General features: G+C 48.0%; 1 protein-coding gene across 11 annotated transcripts in view; it reads right to left on the reverse strand.

Annotated features, from left to right (window-relative positions):
• Positions 1–18,842, reverse strand: part of Babam2 (BRISC and BRCA1 A complex member 2) — a 450,578-nt gene that overhangs the window by 466 nt on the left and 431,270 nt on the right. The gene's annotated exons all lie outside the window — the stretch shown is intronic.

Raw genomic sequence — 18,842 nt, forward strand, 5'->3', positions numbered from 1 at the left:
CACTGTTCCTGCAGGCTGGGTTGGGCTCTCCTCCTCAGAGGCAAAGCCCTCTGGACTGTTCTGTGGGAGCTACATGCACTCACTACAGCACTACCTCTCGTAGATGCTTAACTGTCCATTCCTAGGAGAAAGATGGGGCTTGAGCCAAGCTATAGGACAGAGAGCGACCATATTGGTACCCAGTCGCTTCCTTGACTGAAGATCGCATCAGCGTCATATCCTAGGTTAGATCCATGACTTCATAAACATAAACATCTAATACATTCCTAAATGGGTTATGCTCTGTATTTATCCCCTCACACGTGTAGTCTAGCTTCCTGGCTGGGCTTTGGGAGAATTCTAAAGACAGGAGGAATCTGGGACAGAACATGCAGCCTTCTGGATACCTATTTTTTTTTTTCTATTTAGACAAGGTGTTACTCTTTAGCCAAACTAGCCTGGCCCTTACTCCATAGCTGAATCAAGCCTAGAATCCACTAGGTATTCCAGCTGGTCTCTTAACTCCCAGGAATCCTCCTGTCTCAGTTTACCAAGGGTTGGGGTTATAGACAGGAGCCACCACACTGACCCAGACACCCTGCTCTGCAGAGACAAAGCCACATTCCACAGCAGGAGATGGAGTGTGCTGAGCCACTCTGCCAGACACCGCTGGGGTGACCCAGATGTGGGAGCCGTCACACAGGGGCGATCGCAGGTTAGAGGACACGTGGACCCTCTCAGGCAGTCACTGAGAGACTAGGGTGGGTTTAACTCACAGAAGACACAGCAGGAGCAGGAGCCTGTTGGAAGGGGTTGTGTACGTGTGGGGAAATGGGCCTTCCATTACCCAGGTTAGCCTCTTAGTCCCTGACTGACTCTCACATAATCTTTGTCATCCTTGGGCATTTAAGGGTGGCCACCCAGTAATCTCACTTTCCCAGAACAGTGACAAGAACTCAGAGTCCCCAAGAACTGCCACCACCCACACAAACTGTCTCACTAGAGATCTGGGTTCTGGTAAGTCTGGCTACCAGGCTCCAGCTCTTAGGAGGCAAGACGTGTGCAGCTAGGAGTGGAGGAGCTGCCTGAGCACTGAGGTGAAGAACAGCGAGCCCACCTGAGAGAGCAGAGAGCTGCACAGGAGTCCACTCCACCCCAGGGCCTGCCATATGGCACGCGTGCCCCTCTACCCAACAGGCCCCAGGTGGCCACCTCTAGACCAGCGTGAGTTACTGATGATGCACGGCCCTCCTCTTCCACCAAGTCCACTGAAGTCCCTCTAATTAGACTGACCGGAATGTCTGGACTTCTCAGTCCTGGCGCCCAAAGCATCTCGCAGCATTTAGAAGCTACAGCCCCTTGCTGGAGGTGTCTCTATGTCTCTGTCTCTGTCTGTCTGTCTGTCTGTCTGTCTGTCTGTCTCACACACACACACACACACACACACACACACACACACACACACACACACACTCTCACACTCCTCCACCCACCCCATCATAATTCTGTGACCCTAAGCATCTTAGCTCTACTGCCCCTCTTTCCCCCAGACACAGCTTCTCTTGGAGCTCGTCTCTCCCTCTCTCCACTCTCCTCCTGTTGAGCAAGGTTTAGATCATGGTTGCCTGAAGGCCTGCATCACTTTCAGTTCTCTCCAGTCTGGTCCCCACCTCTTTTCCCCTCCCAAATTTCCAGTCCCACAGTCCCAACCACCTGCAGGACATTCTGACCTAGAAGGTGTTCTGGCCAAAGTGCACTTCTCTAATAGAGCCTCTGGCTTCCAAGGCTCCCTAGATCCTGGCTGGGAATCAACCCTCAAGATTGTCCCCTTCTTTCTTCTTGGTGACACTCCTGTTCTAATTTCGCTACCTTTCAACAACACATTGCAGAAGCCTGCTTCCCTGAGGACACAAGCCAGCCATGCCCTTCTGTTGATTGTCTCTGTCACCAAGACCTGACCAGGACCTTAGTGTTCCCCAAACTCTCATCCTGATTCCTAGGATGCTCTCACTATCTGTCATCCACTCATTTTGTTCATGTTGTTTTTTAAACAAATATAGTCTTCAATATTTTTGAGGTATGCATTCATTTGAGAAGTAAACAAAGAGCACTCAGGAAATGTGCAAGCAAACCCTTGCATTTCTATTATACACACCTTATGTGACTAAGGATGCCGCAGACTCCCCTAAGCCCACCCAGAGTTGGTGTACGTGCCCCAAGCTTGTGTATCTGCCTGCCCTCTGGCACGTGACTACGTCCTCTTTCTTACAGTGCCATTTTCACCTCTACTTCCATTTAGACAAGGTGGTCTTGCTTTCTACATTGCTTGTCCATCAGAAGAATCCTTTCTGCCCATTGACGGTCCCTGTGCTTCTAGGGCACTGAAATAGTCACAATCCTCCCTGACAGGTCGCACTGATGGCCCCTGTAAAATGGGGCTTCCTGGCTTCAGCATGTAGACCACAGTGGCTTTAATGAACATAGTTCATGGTAGCCAGTAGTTGGCAAGGGCTGGTTTAAGCAATGAATTATGAACTGTGAAAGTAGGTGGATGAGAGAACAATACTCTACCAATAAATGTAGTGTTTACGTAGTGACAGAGAAAACGTCCATTCGTAAATTTCAATCGGTGCCAATTAAAAAAAGAGAGGAAGACAGACAGAGCAGTGTCTTCCATCCATTCATGACCGACACTGCCCTATGACGCCCAAATCACTATCACCTTGACGTTAAAGCACGTGTGCACAGCTGCACCAGACCAAACACTCCTAATGCATAAGGAAGAGCTGACAAGACTTTGTCCTGACCTGGAACTCAGCTGGATGGACCAAGAGAAGCCCTGATGTGAGGCTCACAAAGGACAGAGTGTGGCGACCGTGGCTGCAAGTCACATGTTCCAGTGTCTTCTATTTTCCCAACGGTTTAGATGGGTAGCTGGGGAGAGCTGACTCCCATAATCTGAGGGTCAGAGTGGGTAGGCTGCTGCCAGTGCCTGTAGCCCTTACTTCAAGATCACTGTGGACAGGGTCACTCTGGCTGTATCTAGGGTACATACAGCAGGATCCCAACATGCCTGGTGGAGTGGATGATGCTGGCTGCAAGAACTGGCTCCAGGTATTAGCCTGAGACTGGCAGCCATAGTGTGACTGAGTCCCGTCATCCCTCCCAGGACCAGAGTCTCATCGGGTCTGGAGCTACTCAGCCCTCAGTTCAATATTTCCTGGGAACGCTGGTGGGGAAGGGGCTGCAAAGTCCTTATAAAAAGGTCTTGGCAGCAGGGAGCATGATTGATAGGCAAGCTCTCCCTTTGCAGAAAATTGTTGGAGTTCCCTGTGTTTCCCGGGTTTTCCCTGCCAGGGCCAACTGCGCCTCCAAGGGGGAAGTGTGGAGGCTATTCAAAGGCATGATGCTACCAGCTGTTTGCAGAGCTCCTCTCAGCTTGGCTCCTCATTAACTCGGTTAAGGGAGGGAAGCAGGCACAGGAAGGGGAAAATGACTACTGGCGCCCACCCATTTATAGATGGGTTTAGAGCACTGTTTTCAATTATTTGCTTTTTATCAGAGAAAGTGAGGAGCTGCCCAGGGCACAGCATGCTAATGGTACTAGGTATCTACATCTGTGACTGAAGGCAAAGTGTCCAGGAAGCTTCCCAAGTGTGTGATGTGGTAGGAAAGGTCTTAGCATTAGCTGGCTAGGGGCAGGTGTGGCGGCAGGAGACAGATGCCTGGAGTCAGCCAAATCCCTCACTCCATTCATGCTAGAAGTCTTAGTTTCAGATGTTTCAGGGTGGAATAAGGCTCTGATACGCTCCTACTTTCCATAGGTCTGATTGACACCCTATTGCTTGAGGTTTCAGAAAACCCAGCACAATCCGAGAATCTCCAAAAAACAAAATGTAGAGAAGGGTCCCAGGCTGTGATGAGGTCGTTCTGTGTACAGTAGGGCAAGGGGCCAGGAGACGCAGTGCTTAGCAGCTCGCCTTCTTTTGGCCCTGGACCTAGGGCTAACATTCTCCTCTCTGGGCTGTACTTCTCTCTTCTGCCCAGCTGAGAGCTTGGCCTGCTGCCGGCTGTGGGTGACAGGTCAGGTGGAGTGGGTTCTGGAGCAGTGAGATTCAGCTCCAGGCCTATTCGTGTGCCTTTACTAGCTGGATCCCTTGGGCAAGTGGCGTCAGTTTGGTTTCCTCATCTATAATATGGGGATAGCTGTGGCTACCTTAAAAGGTTCTTACATGAGAGTGGTCCAAGTGAGCCCTTGACATAGTAACTAGCCTAAAAGATGATACCATGGGGACCAAGCTGGGTCTAAGCAGTCGGGAGAGAGGTTCGGAGTTTCTGTAAACAGCCATAAACAACATGAGGAACTGTGGCAGGGATGCCTTGAACAGGGAGGCAGGTCTGCATGTCTATGTCCTTAGTTTGTCTTCTTCCTGTGGCTCCTTGACTAAGTCTTCCTTTCCCACACATCCCATACAGAGCTGTCAGCCAAACAGTGAGACAGCTATTCTTACACTGGACATGCAGCCCATATCCTGGGGACACCATATATCTTTTGAAATTCAGTCCTGGCCTGCTTGGTGGCTTATTAGTGGCATCTAAGGGTGAGCTCTGCAGCCAAAGGTACCCCAAGGCCCTCATTCATCTTCTCTCAAACCTGCTGGGTTTGCTCCTTGGATACAGATTTTTGGTCAGGAAGGAGGTCACAGCTGTTGACTAGGAAGGGGTTTAAGAGCCATAGACTAGCTGCCCAAGACAAGGGCAGAATTATTTGGCATGGTCCTCAGACAGATCCTTTTATTTTGCAAAAGCCCAAACATTTGCCTTCTTCCAAAACAGGACTTGAATTAAAAAGTGCTTTTCTCTGAGCAACTGTAAGATGAGGCACACCTGTGATGTTCAAGCCAGGCCAGTGTGGGGGTGGGGTGGGGTGGGCTGGGAGAAGTGGTTCAGAGACATGACCCTCACTGTCAGGAAATGCAGAACATAGAAATCAAGCCAGAGGTCATTTATGCAAACAGAGGCAAGTTCCAAACACCTAATAGTTCTCACTGCCGTTCCCAGCATTAGTCTGCAGCTGTGACTTCAACTGGCACATGTTTTCCATCAGTCATATGAAAACCGATGTGGTATGAAAATCAAAGCAGTCCTGTAAACAGTGTCAGACAGTCCTGCTAATCATGCCTTGTGGTCTCTGGTCTTGCCTTATCCTCCTTGTCTTGGACCGCCATGTAAACATGGGCTCATACTGGGTTCTTGCCTCATGTCAAAAGGCCAGGCTTAAATAGATCTCAACAAAAGACCTGCTTCCATTTTGATGCCCACTCCTGCAAACCTTCCAAAGACCAGGTAGCAACAACTGTCCATCTAACTCTGGGTACCATGGTGGATCAGTGACCACCGGGGTGGGAGGGTGTGGGGGGTGTCTGTTTGACTGTTGTGCCCTGGGCGATAGCAGCCTGGCTCTCTGTTCTGGGGTTTAAGAACAAATAAGTGTTTTTGTAATGGTTCGTGGGCAGTCTTGCTACACATGCCAGTCCTCGGGCAGCTCTGTTTGCTTCTGGGGGGTGGTGTCCCAGTGTAATAAATGAAGAATTAGCACACTGAAGATAAAGAGGCTTGATAAGCTGAGGACACAATGTCACATGCTAGTGGCTTCAGACACAGGCCCCATGTCCTCAACCGAGCCCAGTCTTCCTTAGGCTGAATTCCATGGCTCTCTACTCACCAGTCTTAGGCCAGCATGGCTTGACTTGGTTGAGGAAGTTTCGACTTGTGTCTAGACTGTGTGCTATGTAGTGCGCTGCCTCACCTATGAGAAGGCTAAGGTTGTGATCTCAGTATTGTTAACCTCAATCAAAAGCTGTTGTGGAAGGCTTTCAGAGATCACTTCTACACATCCAACTATTGGAATGGAATCTGGTTCCTGAGGAACCATAGGGTATTTAAATATTCTAAAGTGGTCAGGATTACCTAGCAGTTTGCTGTCCTTCTGAAGCCCTCTATGGAGGTCTTCTGGAGCCCGGTCAATTCCTTTGGGGCCAGGGTAGCTTGTAGCCAGTTATTACAATTGTTGGGGCCGGTATTTACTGTCTCTAGCTCTCTCCTCATGCTCAAGTGCAGTGCACACGGTGGTGGAAGAGAGCAGAGGGCTGGCTGGTAAGTGGAGAGGGACAGAGAGGAAATCCTATGGGCCTCAGTTACAGGGCTGGCTTGCTCTGCTGGGCTTGCATCTCTGAGTGAATGCCTCTACCACATGCCAGACAGTTTCCCATACTCCTGTGAGGTAAGATCCCTGGTCATATGCATCTCCAGTTTCACACTGGGCATACTACACACAAGGATTTCTCAAACAGATATGTGAAGAAGTACTTTAGAGCATTTTATACGAGAAGGAATGATCACACTGTTATAGGGAAGAGTGTTATAGGTTGAATTGCAATGGCCCTTCCCTTACTATGATATAGACTCCTGTTCTGTCCATACAGGCTTGTTCTGTAAGGCCCTCAAAGGCTGAAAGTAGAATGGACTATCGTCAGTATCCTGGTGCCTATCTCTCTCTCAGGTTCATGACAGGTGAATTCCAACCTGGCACATAAATGACGGCAATCTGCTCTGAGGATGGCCTGGCAGTCCAGGAGCTGGCAGGCAAGTCTTCTATTTGTTTCCCTTCTGGTCATCTGGGATGAGCTGGCAAAGTGGCAGCAGGTAGTAGGTGTGGGGAATGAGGAATGAGGGGCTGCTGGGAGCTTCATAGCCCAAGCAGGGCCCAGCCTTGTGCTCATCTGATCCCATCATTCGTTTCTGCCTATTTTGCTCACACAGGAGATCCCCCGATTACTCTGCTAAGGGCAAGCAGGAACCTAGCTCAGGCTAGGATGTGATGGCAGTGTGTAGGCCCACAGATGCAAGCGATCTGACCACAGCCCTGGCCACAAGAAGGGCTACTCATTGGCTCACCTGCTAGGGGAAGTGACCATCTATTTGATGGTGGTGAGTCACCTTCAAGGGCACAGATGGCTTTCTGCTGCTTAGTAAGTAAAAGGGGAAACACCAAAGGATGACCCCCTGAGAGGAAGTACTCAGCCTACCAGCAGGGCTGACCACAGGGAATGTGGGGTCTGGGCTCCAACAGGAGGAGGTGGTGCCTCAGGGTTTCCATTCACACCACTGGGCATTGCATACAGCACTAGACTCAGGTCTAGTTATAGTCCCAAAGGACCAAGACCATCTTTAGGACATCAATTGTAGGTTTAAAAAACAGTCTTTCTGTTGAGTTTCTTGGTGGCTATGATGTATTGTTCACCAGACAGCAAATATGGCTTAGGGGGTGGACCCTAGACCTCAAATGTCTAGGGGCTCATGGCTTCCCCAGCTGCCTGGGGAAATATCTGTTGGCTTTTGAGCACAGCATCTGCCAGTGCTCTGAGTCTTCGTTCCCCAGGAAAGGTGTTTATGGTTAGCTTTTGTAGCAAACCGAGGGCCCTTTACACCCTTTCCATTCACTGCAGGTGGACCAGAGAAGTCAGAGAGCAAACAGAGAAGCACCTGTTCTGTGTCCATAGGGCTCATGCCACTCCGCAGCAGCCCACGGTCCGGTCCTGCAATGCCACCCAGTATGTGCTCTCAGCTCTGTGGCCCTAGGTATCTGTTACAGACAGCGAAGGGAGGGAAGGCCAAGCGGCATATGTACAATGTAGGCAAATGATATTCCCAGCGTGAAGTTGGCTCACTCGAATGCTGAGCTGTGAAATCCATTCAGTGGGTTCTGACCAGTGTCAAAATAAGGTAAATAAAACCCGAGAGCAGCATATGAGGCCAGGGGAAATAGCATTCTGTGAAACTTCTAATAACTTACACCGAATTAAGATATAAAATAAATATCTTGCTGTGGATTACAGTTTAAAGGCGATCTAGAAGCCACAAGTATACGGGAAGGAAGGAGCCTGTCCTATGCTGACACCATGCTGCTTATATCCATCTCTGTTGTTTTCCACTGACTCCCAACAGCCCTACCAACAGGTTGGTGTCTTTGCTTTGACCAATGAGAAATCAATGATCCAGAGATGCCCAGTGGCTTTTCTAGGGTCACATGCTAACAGGAAGTTATGCTATTCTGAATCCAGGGCTGCTGACTCCAAAGAATATGCTCTTTCCTTCCCACTTCGATATAATTTCCAGTAGAGTGAATGCTAGCAATTGAGGTGGGAAATGGGCTCCATGCCTGGCTCTACCAAAAGAAATAATGCTTTCATTTCTTCAGCTACAGGGGAGTAAGAGAGAACTTGATTTGGTGGCTCTCCCCCTCCCGAATGGCATTTTAGCTAAATGTTCTCTTCCTTATCTAGTAAAACTCTTCATAGAATAGCCAGCCTCCTACTAGTGCATTTCAAGAGCTACTCATGGTCAGTTCTTATACCCTGCGCTTGCTCTGTGTAAGCTTAAACGGCCCAGCCTCTTACAGTGTGTCTACAGATACCAGCCTCTTACAGTGTGTCTACAGACACCAGCCTCTCACAGTGTGTCTACAGACACCAGCCTCTCACAGTGTGTCTACAGACATCAGCCTCTTACAGTGTGTCTACAGACAACAGCCTCTTACAGTGTGTCTACAGATAGATACCAGCCTCTCACAGTGTGTCTACAGATAGATGCCAGCCTCTTACAGTGTGTCTAAAGACACCAGACTCTTACAGTGTGTCTACAGATACCAACCGGTACCTTTAGGATCTGCCCTGGATAGCTTCTCTGTAGAATTATGGCTGTGATAACAAGGCACAAAAGAGATCAACCTGACATTTTGCTCGCCTATTTGGTTCTTTGACATTTAGTACATCTTAACGGAAGCTGGGAATACGTCACTTGTCTGAAAGGAAGGAAGGAAAAAAAGGAACTCCAAGAAGGCATATGCAGTCTGTCCATGTGACATTGGAGGCACCATAAATGTTCCCTAAATGAAGAGTCCCAGGAGAACAAGGTTATGTACACACTTTTTCACCATAGATGACAACTGGAAGCTTAAAACTCTCTAAGTTGTTGCCCAGTGCTATACAATAGGGCGCCTTTGATCCAAACACAATCAATGAATGGATTGTGGCTGGGATTGTGATGTTTCTTACTGGCTGTGTGACCTTGGATAAGTCACCTTTCCTCTCTGTGCCCCAGAAGCCTCCTGTATAATGAAGGTATGGTTTCTAAGGTAACTGTTGGTCAGGTATATTATCATCTGTCATTGTTGGTTATTATTATCAGTGTCAACCCAACCACGTTAGTCACAGGCAATTTCTCAAGTGGGAAGCAGTCATTTAATAAATGACTTCTCCCTGTGCTTTGCTAGAGGGGTTCCCTCTAAGTCTTAATAACCATTATCAGAGGCACTACATATGTCTGAGGCTTCTCTACAGCTCCCGTGTAACTACAGATCTGACCCAGGATCCTAAGGAGTGATGGACAGTCTCCATCCTGACTACCTTCCTCCCATTCTTCAAGTGAATAGAAAACCAGACATTCACACACTTAGAGAACTTGTGGTCTAGGCATGGCTATTTCCTGTAGGGATAAAGAAATTCATGTAAGCAAGGTCCTGGCCCTCAGAGAACACATAAACATTTGACTACTAGGTCAGAAAGCTGCATGCTAGCCCTGGAAGGGAGCTGGGTGTTTTACTTTACGGGCCAAGCCCTCCTTGGCTCACTCATTATTGCTGGTGAGAAAGCCTTCTTTTCTGCTCAGACCTATGCCTGGGCATTATGTGGCAGGCCAGATGTCTGGCATCTTTAATAACAATAATAACAATAATAATAATTTGCATTTATACAAGGCCTTTCATCGGATCTTAAAGTGTATCACAAACAATAATTAATTTCATTTGCAAGTCTGGGAGCCAGCTAGGTAGAAGCCCCTTTATTTTGCAGGTACAGGATACTTTCCTGTGCCCTGAAGCATGTTGGGAGGACTGTGCCTCTTGGAAATCCAACCTCTTCTCTCTTGAGGCCTGGGTTAGGATCAGGCCCTGCAATGGAGTCTTCTATGTTGAACACCCCCTAGCTATCTGATTTGGATAACTGCTGAGCGCCAATTTGGTGCTGGAGGAAGGCAGGGTTGGGAGTGATCTTAGACTGTCTAAGGCAGGGCTTGCTCTCATAGCACTGGTGAGGGGTGGGTGACACTCTTGGGTGCCTTTCAGAATTTGGAGCTCAATACCTGCATAGAAGTTGTCCATTTCTGCGGCACACAGTGGCTGGATGGCTGGAGACTGCCTATCTCAACTGGGTCCTGCTTTCTGGTGTGTGTGTTACTGGGAGAGTCTCTTGGGTATTTCTGGCTTTGGTATTGTGGTCTACCAAGCTTTAGATAAAAGTTTTTCAGACTACTTTGCTCCATCTCTGGGAGCAACTCCAGTTTGTTTTCTGAGCTTATCTTAGGGCTGGGGTGAGGTAGGGGTGGTACATCATTTTAGTGACAGAGAAATACCCTGAATTTCCATTTAATGACTGACTACTGATGTACTGGATGCTTTAGTGCTGGAGACTGACCCAAGGGCTCAACATAAACTAAGCAAGAGCTCTCCCACTGAGTCACATCCCTTGCATACCCATGGGTGCATTCTTCTTTAGGCTTTTACATTTTATTTCACTATTTTATGTGCATGGGTGTTTTGTTTTTATGTCTGTGTCCTGTGTGCATGCTTGGTAGTATACAGGATACAAACAAGCCCAAGATGGCCTTGGATCTCCTAGAACTGGAGTTACAGATGACTGTGAGATGCCATGTGGGTTCTGGGAATCTAACCTGGATCCTCTGGAAGAGTGGCCAGTACTCAAGTGCTGAGCCATCTCTCCAGCCTCCCTGAAACTTTTGAGACACGGTCTCATTATGTCCCCCTCCTGCTCCAACTTTACAGGGTTCCTACAGCCTGGACTAGAACCAGAGGATCATTCTAGCCTTGGTTTTTGTCTGGGCCATTGTTAGGAGAAGACTGGGAAAAGACAAAGAGATTTAAGATTAGAGCTTCCTGGTTATTCTAAGGCAAGGAGAACATCCTGCAACTGTGTTGCCAGCTGTGAAGGGAAAACTGTGAACTTTAAGAAGCAGAACTAAATTTAAATACAGATCCATCACTTGCTCCCTGTGCTTCTGGGGAAATCCTTGGGTCTCCATCTGTTTTTCTGCTTGGGGTGATAAGAACACAATGTCGGGCACTGGAAAAACTGAGGCCACCTTCGTTTTCTTTCTATTCCACTTTACTGTTACCAGAATCTGTCTCCTCTCTCTCCCCCTCTTCTCCATGTGTGTGTATTTATGTACATGTATGTGAGCATGTATCTGAAGACTAGAGGTCAGCTTCCTCAGGAGCTGCTCACCTGTTTTGGAGAGAGGGTCTCTCATTGGTGCCCGAGGCTTGTTCTCGGGTTCCAATCACTAGCTAGTGAATCCTAGGAATCCTGTCTCTGCCTCTCCAGTTCTGGGACTATGAGTGTGCATCACACGCTTGGCTTTTTACATGTGCCAAGACTCAAACTCAGACCTTCATACTTGTGGGGCAAGCACCTTACCAACCTAGTCACTGCCCCCCTTGAAAAACTTCCAGGGAGATCTGGACCCACTGGTGCTGCCTGGCATCGTAAAACTTTCCAGTGCTTTTTGGTAAGTGAATGAACAAAGTTGGCATTTGGTATTTTGCAATTTATAATGTGCTTTTAAAAATAACTTCATTGTAATCCAAATAGCAGTATGTAAAGAACAGATCTTGTTACTCTACTCCACAATAGCTGTGATTACAGTGAGGCAGGAACTGGCTCGATGTCAGACAGGAACATGTATGCAACCCGGTGCCCTGCCAATAGTACACTAGCCTGGGAGGGTCTCTGGTGCCTTCTGTGGCCATGGAAGCTTAGACATGGAACAGGAAGAACACAGTCTGAGGTGTACCACATTTTACACAATGGGACCCTTGGAGTGCTGTCTCAATCCTGTGTCCAGCCACCACAGCAAACTTCAACAACATCAGAAGCCTGGTGACTGGAAGCAGGGCGCTTATAAAACCAGGACCATTTATTTGTTAATCTCAGGCCTGGATATGGTCACATGTTACCACACATGGCCAGTCCCATATTCACCTTATTTGCTTACCTTCCTGTCTCCCGTGGGTGGAGGGGTGCTGATCTGCATGTGTGCCCTTCAGGGACGCGCGCCACCTTTCCACTCTGTCTTTGAGGTCACTAACATGGAGTGATATATCCACAGACACAGGTGTTCCTAGCGGGTACCCTTAGGGGCTGCAGACAATGATGAAGGACATTCCCTCTCCTTCCAGTCTTTTCAAACTGAGAACAAGGACAGGAAATTGATATGAAGGATTGAGGTGCCCAGCACCTTCTTCCTTCTCCTCTAGACTCTGAACTCTGGGAGTCAAACTCGGATGTCAGCTGAGACGTGGAAGATGGAAATCTCTTAAAAATGTGTTCACATGCCTGGTCCAACTACAATTCTCAGCATGAGGTCAGATCTGAGTGGTATCAGATCTCCCCACAGTGTAATATTCATGGGAGCTCGTCACAGCCTTCGGCAAACTGTCCTGACAGTACACTATGTAAAGGTGGGTGGTGCCCCAGTGAATGCCATCCCCAAACCCACTGTGCAGCATGTAACCCAATGCCTGGGGGATGAGGTCAGTTCTCCCCTGAGGAGCCCACCTCCTCTGGGCCTCTGAGCACACTTCTTGGTGCTGTTAATATGCTGCCTTTAAGACAGCACATAGTGGGAAATCATGTGTGTTCTTCAAGCTGAGCTAGTTTTAGGCCAGAAGTTGGTAAGGAAGGGCCAACCAACATCAGGACCTAAACTAATGAGGACTAAACAAGAAAATCATGGCTCTGCTCCCAGCCATAGAGTCCATCCCTGAGCCTGGGAGCCATGTTCTTATTCTTTGGGATTTGGGGGGCAGGTGTGGAAGAGTGTTACCAAGACTATCCCTGCTTGGTATGATCTCAAAGGCAAGGCCACATACTAGCCAGCAAGGACCATATTACAGGACTCTGTGGATACACGGACAAGTGTCAGGAACTGCTACTGTGTCTGGGAGTCCAGCAACTGCTGTGACTGTGGCAGGATGGTGCCCAGCTTGGGCTCATGTTGATAAGCTATGCGTTCATTCAGAGCCAGGGAAGCAGAGAAAAGAGACAGCTTTGTTCCAAAAGACTAGTGAAACTACCAACCTAAAGGGACAGAAGCAGCCTCTCCTCGTGTGCACAAGGCTTTCTTGCAGACCAAGTTTGCCGTTTTGGTCAGCTGGTATGGAACAGAAGTACAGGAAGTGAATTCTCTAAGCGACACCCCTTGTTTGTATTGGCTTTGAGTGTTAAGAGGTAAAAGCACTGGGTGCTTCCTAGGTCACATTGTAGAGGTCCCTTTAGGAACCTTACTGCTTTTCTTACCAGAGCTTACCAATCACTTCAGCACTTTTGGCCATCTTCCCCATTCCACTGCTCAGACTGGGAGACAAGGCAAATCCAGACAGAGCAGGGGTGGGAGAGGGTTGGGCATCTGGGTTCTTGAAGACAGCATGTGGTTCCCTTACCCACCATGTTTACCAAGCAGATGAGTCAGTATTCAAATCAGCATTCCCTTCTATGTGGGTACAAATGGTGTCCCACCTTGAACCAAGACAGTCAGTCCCACACAGCCAAGGAAGGTGTTGGTTCCCCATCCCCCTAAAACTGGTAGACACCATGGGTGTCAGAGCCACCAGACCAATGAACAAACACAGACATAGAGCAAAATAACCTCTGTAAAAACACAGGAGAACACGCTTCCTACCTTTTGTCACTTCAACAATGCCAGAGGGTGTTCTGTACTGCCAACTACAGGGAGAAGGATCGAGACCTATTTCCTAGTCAGCTCCTTCTTGGCTACTCTAGGGACCAGAGTCCTCGTTAGAACTCAGAGCACCTCCAGTTTAAGGGTCAACACATATTCTGTAAAGAGCCAGACATTAAGTATTTTCAGCTTGTAGGTCAACTCTGTCACAATAATTTGTATCTGCTCTGTACTGATCATGGCTGTAGATGAGATGTAAATGGGTAGGGGCAGCTATGTTCCAATAAAATTGTATTCATAAAACCAGGTGCTGGTAGTGCAGCTCTCTGACTACTCACTGGTCCCTTGCCCAGTCTGCTCCTTCTCTGTATAGAGGTGAAGAATCTCCCTCAGGGAATTATGTGGCTGTCCAAGACTGAATTTGCAAGGCTTCATGGGGGAACAGAGCAGGCCCAGGAGCCGACAAAGTTGAAGGAAAGATGACTACTTAGATAACTGGAGATTTTAAATAAGACTTTCACCCTACCAGAAGGGACCAACAATTGAATGGAAAATCACAGGTTAAACATCTCTGTTTGGCTCCAATCTGCTTAAGGTGGGATATCCAGCTCAGCTCGTACTGACGGAAGTAGGGGTTACGGCTTTCCTAGTGTATGTTGCTCATGGTCATTAACCAGCGAGACTCAGGCAGTCTAACAGTGTCTTAGGAAAAGGGCTGTGCAAAGAGGCCAAAAGGAACTGGAGAGCCAGCCTCTGGCTCTGTCTGTGAACAACAGGAGAAAAAAGCAGCAAATGTATTTTTTCCAGTCAGCAGTTCGTCCAGCATCCAATTGCACAGACACGGTCAGGGAGGACAAGCCCTCTTGTCCAGGCTGAGAACAGGTTGTTTTGGCTGTCAAGCATTTTCAAAACAAGTTTTCTTGGTCTCCTGACAGGCTGAGGCAAGAACAAGAAAATGAAGAGAGGAAGATCCCATGACCAGGCTCGGGTTCACGTGGGCTGGCTCTGCCTGCACAGTCAAGTGTGCTTTCAAAACGTCCAGATAAAACTGGTCTTAGGGTTAATACCACCTTGCCAGTGACACCATTTAATGAATGATTCCCCTGAGAGCTCTCTGGCAGCTGGATAATCGGTCTAGTCTGGGAGGAATAAGAGGTCAAAGTCACTCTTAAGCACAAGGGTACAAATCTGCTTAAACTTACACCCTGCTTTAATTGTCACCTCAGGTCACACAGACAGAATCTTCCCCTGAAACTGAGGTTTAAAACTACCTTCTCTAAGGTGGATTTTTCCATCACAACCACAGAACATTTGGTCAGGGTGGGGCAGAGAATGCAGGAGGGAAGCATGCATGGGACAGGGTAGGATCAGTCTGGTCTCAGGAAATCCACCATTCCCAGCAGCATGGTCTGTTAGGGCTTAACAACTGCCTTCAAGAGAGGGATCCAAATATATAACTAAGTGTGGTGTCTCAAGGGAGGGAGCACCAGACAGAGCCTAGGGAGGGCTTATCCTGCAATCCACAAGGGTGCTGGGAATTCTCAGATCCCATGACTAATCAATCACTAAGGGCCCAAAGTTGAAGGCAGAAGAGCTGCAGAACTGAGGAGGGGCACCTCCCTTCTGAACTGGGGAGGAGCACCTCCCTTCTGAACTGCCCTCTCAACAGTGTTTCCTGGTGCAGTAACCAGTGAGTCCATTAGCATCACACTTGGGGGCTGGGGGTTGCTCTCTCAGAGGAGGCACTCACTGACTCTGAGGATGGCTCCTATTTAGTGAGCTTGTTCTACCAACAGTCTCAAGAATGTTCTGACTAGAAAAGTCCTCCACGGTACTTTCAAGCCAGAGGCAGGAAGGTCAGAGCTGTGTTTGGGTTTAGGGACACCGAGAGTTAAGAGGGATGTGCTAGGCAGTGACATTCCTCCTGCCTCACCCATTCCCACTCCCACACAGTGGGGACTATCTGCACTGCCCTGATCTGCCCAAGGTCCTCTAGATGGAGCTTTGATTACCTGAGAGACAAGGAGAGTAGATCCTGCTTTTACACAGGCAGATTGCTCTGGCTGAGGACTACCCTGGCCTGGATTGCCCTTGAGCACAGGAAGCCCCACTACCTTCAAACTTTAGATAAACAGCATTTGACATTTTAGTGTCAATATGTCCTGCAAGGGGGATACTTTTATGACCTTATTTGTTACTTAGCAAAACTTTACTGTTTTCTTAGTAAATGGCACTGTATCTGGCAATTCTATTCTTGTGTGTGTATGTTCATGTGTATGTATGTGTAGGGTGTATGTGGAGACTAGAGAACAGCTTTGGGTGTCATTCCTCAGGTGTTGTACCCCCTGCCAACCCCCTTACTCCAGAAGGGGTTTCCTATTGGCCTGGAACTTATCCAGGAGGTAGGTTGGCCAGCCAATAAGTCTCAGGGATCCACCTGTTTCTGCCTCTCCAGTGCTACAAGCATGTGTCACTATATCTGGCCTTTTAGATGTGGGTTCTGAGGATCAAACTCATACAACTTGTAAAGCTGGCACTTTGCCAACTGGCCATCTTCAGTTCTATACGTGGCAATTCTAACATTGGAGAACCAGAGTAGGTTTGGAAAGCTCCAGGCCAGCAATGAAAGGGTTAATGGGTCTAAGCCAATGGTTCTTTTATTGGGTTCTCGATCTAGAGCTCGCTTGACATGAAGACATGGTGCTTTCACCGCCTTCCTCACCATTTCCAAGGCTAGGAAGGCTCTACTAGGATGTACCTGCCACATTAAGGCAGGCCTGTGTATCAGCATGCAAGCTTGCTAGGGAAACCTTACTGCATTCAGAAAAAGATCGAATGTCCCAGGGAGGCAGTTCATAACAGCAGCTACCATTAAACAACACTATGCCAGGCATTATAATAATTTCCCCATCAACACTCAACAGTATACTAAGCAGCTAGTTCCCTGGGAGGCCTTGGTGTCAGAGAAGAATCTCCATTAGTGACTGGCCTTGCTGACTGGGGTTCTTTTAAATATGGGCACTGAGTTTCAACACTCTGAGAACAGCACGTCTGTATAGGGGGTGTGTGTGTGTGTGTGTGTGTGTGTGTGTGTGTGTGTGTGTGTGTGTTATATGTTAGGGTCCCCAGGACTCTGCACATGTTTTGTTTGGAGTTTCCTGCACATGTTTCCTATATATCTGCTCCATGTTTTTGCCGACCCATAACAGAACTGCTATGCCCTGTTTCTCTCTGTTGGTCTGGCACTAACATTCATGGGACACAAGAAATGAATTACTATTTTCTCCTCAGGGGTCACTTTGGATAAGGTTTACCTAGGCATCTCTTGATCTGACTTCTGCTTTCTTGCCTTCCATTTTCCACTGGGCATGACTAAGTGTCTGTCTGGAAGACAGGAGTCACTGGAATTTTTTCTCCACTTCTCGCTGTACATCCTGTCCCCTGATGATCTGGAGGTTACTGTGAAGGCCATGATGTTTGTGGCCTGCCCACTGTTGTACCCTTACTCTTTTCTCCCATTTATAAACCCCGTTAGTAAGTTTACCTATGCATATAATTGTCCTCTCTTAAAAGTCCTTGGGTTGGTTCCTTTAGACCCTCAGAAAGTCATTTCTGCTCATGAATATCCTGGGTTCATCCTAATGACACAAAGGCCTTCAGCCTCCTGGGTGAGCTGTGAAGCAGAAGATCACCCCATGAAAGGTTCCTCACTCTAGCCCCTGACTCCAATGTGCTGCTCCTGGGGCCACAGGAGGCAAGGGAAAAGCAGGAGGTCACATACAGCTTAGGCACTGTCTTGGACCAGTCTTCAAGGACACAGGGTTCTAACCTTTGTACTGTACATCTTAAACAGATTCTTCTAAGAAATTAAATTGATGCCCCGAATGTCAACTCTATGCCAGCAATTTCATTTCATTGCCACCGTGATAAGTTCATCACATTTCTAGCTGATTTTTAATGTTTTTTCCCCTGTGTCCCATGTCCTGAACCCAGCCCCACTGTTGAGCTTACTTTCTGGCTTGGCCAACCCAAGACAGGTCTACCATTGGCTGTGGATTTTATGGATCACAGGAAGACAAGAGACCTACTTGCCTGGTCACTGGTTTGTTTATTTCTACCAATTCTACGTCAGCAGGAATGAACCTAGTCCTTGCCATCGGTGGCTCCTGTGCTGAATGATCCGATGACAGCAAGAGAGAATCTTGTTCCCACAGAAGCAAGGCCTGTGCTTGTCACATATCTGCACAGTATGAACAGTCCCCAACATTCTCTCACCATCCTCTGATGGTGCCTTTTCCTCCTCTTCCTCCTCCTCCCCCCTCCCTTCCTCTTCCCCCTCCTCTCCTCCTCTTCTTCCTCCCCCTTCTCCCCCTCCTCTTCCTCCTCCTCCCCCTCCTCCTCTCTAGAAGCTCTGCCTTAATGAGAAGTGATAGAAACGAGAGACTGGGCCCTCTTGCCTTGGCTGGACTCCACATCACACGTGACAGCCCTGAGCAGCCCTGGCGGCGTGTGTCAGAAGCCAGCACACGCACACATCTGAACAGTCAAGCCTAATTCTCAGGAAGCTGTTTTAACTTGACATCTGAAAATGTAGTGCATCTAGAGTGATTTTACAGGGTGTGTGTTCAGGGCATATGTGTGCACATTCCACAGCTGAAGTGTGCTATAAATATCAGATGCAGGCTGTACAAACAGCATCACGTACACAGTGTCCTTAATTCTATTTAGTAAGATATCAATTTGTATCTGACCTCTGGGAACAGGGATGAACGTTTTTCCCTACATGAAAAACTATGCCAAGCTACCTGAAACATACTTCTCTCTTAAAATCTCTATGAATCTAGCAGAGTTTAGTGGTAACAGGTCGATACTTGTCTGATGCTTTCAGATGAGGGTACCCACGCCCAGAGAATGACACGCCCTTCCCAGGATCACACAAGAAAGTAAGAGGGGTGCCTGGATGAGGTCCAGGTCTCCAAGCTCACAGTTTTGCATTTTCTTTGTTTTCTTGGATGTGTCTTCTCCAGTGGTTCAAAGGGAACTCTGAT

This window comes from Rattus norvegicus, chromosome 6 (assembly GCF_021556685.1).
Source record: "Rattus norvegicus strain SHRSP/BbbUtx chromosome 6, alternate assembly SHRSP_T2T, whole genome shotgun sequence".
NCBI classification, from domain to species: Eukaryota; Metazoa; Chordata; class Mammalia; order Rodentia; family Muridae; genus Rattus; species Rattus norvegicus.